The sequence below is a fragment of the Mustela putorius genome, unplaced genomic scaffold (genome assembly GCF_011764305.1).
Source record: "Mustela putorius furo isolate JIRA1106 unplaced genomic scaffold, ASM1176430v1.1 tig00001826_pilon_pilon_pilon, whole genome shotgun sequence".
Classification (NCBI taxonomy): Eukaryota; Metazoa; Chordata; class Mammalia; order Carnivora; family Mustelidae; genus Mustela; species Mustela putorius.
The window spans coordinates 247,831-250,604 of record NW_025421880.1 but is presented as its reverse complement, the minus strand read 5'-3'; positions in this window follow the sequence as shown (position 1 = coordinate 250,604).

Sequence of the window (2,774 nt, the reverse complement as noted above, 5' to 3'; positions counted from 1 at the left end):
AAAAAATCTCTAAAAATTTAACCCAATTCCCACAACAATCTGTGAAGATGAGTCCTGTTAATATCTTTATTTTACAGATGATAGAATTGATAAGTCTCAGAAGGATTATATGACTTGCCAACTCATATAGCTAGTAAGGGCTGGAGTCAGGATTAAAACCTAGGTTTATGGCTTCAAATTTTCATTCTCTAATGCTCATTCCATAATTGAAAACATGTATTAGGTTCTTAACATTCTTATGATCAAGTTGATAATTTGAGAGCAAATAAAATAAAAAAAACTTAATGAAAAATAATTCAAACAAGTAAATGGATACGTGATGCTTTCAAGTGAGGCAGCATCATAGTGAACTTCTGTCAGATTAGTATTTCTAATATGAAAATAATCATTAGAATTCATGAAACATAGTATAGGAATAGATGAGAGGATGGAATTCTTATTACTCACCCAGCATTACCATAATCTATTGTTTTATTTGGTGAGATGAATTGAATGATGAATTGGGTTAATCTCTGTAGTGACATTTCTCTTTGTTACTTATCTGTAGATGAAGAACATACAGGGGCACCTGGCTGGCTCAGTTGGTGAAGCGTGAGACTCTTGGTCTCGAGATTGTCAATTCAAGCCACATGTTGGGTGAAGAGAACACTTAAAAATAAAATCTTTAGAACAAAAATGATGTCTGATGTCAGATCATATGTACATTAATATTACTCTATTTTGGTAATGGGGAAAAGGAGGATTTTAGCAACAGAAGTTTGGACTTCTTGGGTTCACAGGTATAATCTGTATTGGAAAGTCAACAATTTATTAAAATATCTAATAGCATTGCTAACTGGAAATTCCTGTCATCTCATAAGTGGGAAAATAATGTCTAGGGCTCTCTTATTTCTCAATTTGCCACAATTTTTAAAATTATATATATATTTTTTCTATTAGAAACTATCAAATGGCAAAATCCCCATTCAAAGTAACATAGAGTGTCTTCCCTTTGCTTCTTATAACCAATTTGTCCTCTTGAGGAGAGAATGTTCTATTCAATAGAACTATTGATATAAACTGCCTTATTTAGAGTTGTCTAATAAACATGTAACTTCGGGCAGTGCTGAAACCTGACAAATACTTGTTCATTAAAATCATGATGGTGCTTTATTGGAGGTTAAGGCATCTCCATTTTGCACTGATGCCTTGAAAGCAAATCAGCTTGTTTGTTGCCCCTCAATTCCTCAATCTCTTTCATATAAGGGTTTTTACCCATCTCATGGTTGTCAGAGTACATATATGGCAAAATAATTCTTAAAATATGACACTGAGTCTATTTTATTATTTTTCTTAAAGTAGGTCTTTTTCTAAAGATTTTATTTATTTAATTTAATTTATAAATTAATTTTTTAAGATTTTATTAATTTAATTTAATTTATTTATTTTATTTATAAATCACAAAGAGGCAGAGAGGCAGGCAGAGAGAGAGGAGAGAGCAGGCTCCTCGATGAACAGAGAGCCTGATACAGGGCTCAATCCCAGGACCCTGAGATCATGACCTGAGCCAAACGCAAAGGCTTAACCCACTGACCCACTGGCCCAGCCAGGTGCCCCAAAGTAGTTATTTCTCTAACCCCCCAAAGATGTTTTAAGATACAGTATTGTTCTTCACATTATAATTTTTTAAAGATTTTATTTATTTATTTGAGAGAGAGAGAACATGGGGGGTAGGGTCAGAGGAAGAGAGAAAAGCAGATTCCCTGCTGAGCAGGGAGCCCTACATGTAGCTCGATGTCAGGCCCTGAGATCATGATCTGAGTCAAAGGCAGACACTTAAATGACTGAACCACCTAGGCACTCAAAGTCCTATCATTTTCAAGACAGAAAGACTCAGTATCATTAAGATGTAACTTGTTCCCAAACTGATCAACAGATTCAATACAATTCCAGTAAAAACAAAAACAAAAAAACTAAAAAGGGCTTTTGTGAGCCTTGAAAAATTTACACTAAAATTTATTTTTTTAATTTTTAAATATATTTTATTTAAGCCAATGTAGCTAAATATTATCTTCCAGCATGCAACCAAAATAAATATATTGAGATATTTTACATTATTTTTTTCTCTTTTATTACCTTCAATGAGCCATCTTACAGTACATCATTAGTTTCTGATGTAGTGTGTAACTATTAGTTGCATATAACACCTAGTGCTCATCACCACATGTGCCTCCTTAATACCCATCACCTGGTTACCCCATCCCCCCACTTCTTCCTTCTGTAACCCTCAGTTTGGTTCCTGAAGTCCAGAGTATTTCATAGTGTATCTCCCTCTCTGATTCCTTTCCATTTAGTTTTCCCTCCCTTCTCCATGCTATTCCTTATGTTTCACATTTGAGTGAAACCATACAATAATTATCTTCTGCTTGACTTGTTTCACTTAGCATATTCCCCTCCAGTTCCACTCATGTTGATGCAATTGATGTGTTTTCATTCTTTCTGATGGCTGAGTAATATTCTATTTTATATACGAACCACATCTTCTTTATCCACGCATCCATTGAAGGGCATCTCATCTCCTTTCACAGTTGGGCTACTGTAGGCACTGCTGCTATAAACATTGGAGTGCATGTTCCTCTTCTCTTCATTATATCTGTATCTTTGGGATAAATACCCAGTAGTGCAATTGCTGGATCATAAGGTAGCTCTCTTTTTAGTGCCTTTAGGAACCTCCATACTACTTTCCAGAAAGAGAAATTAAGGGATTGATTCCAGTTCCAATAGCACCAAAAGTC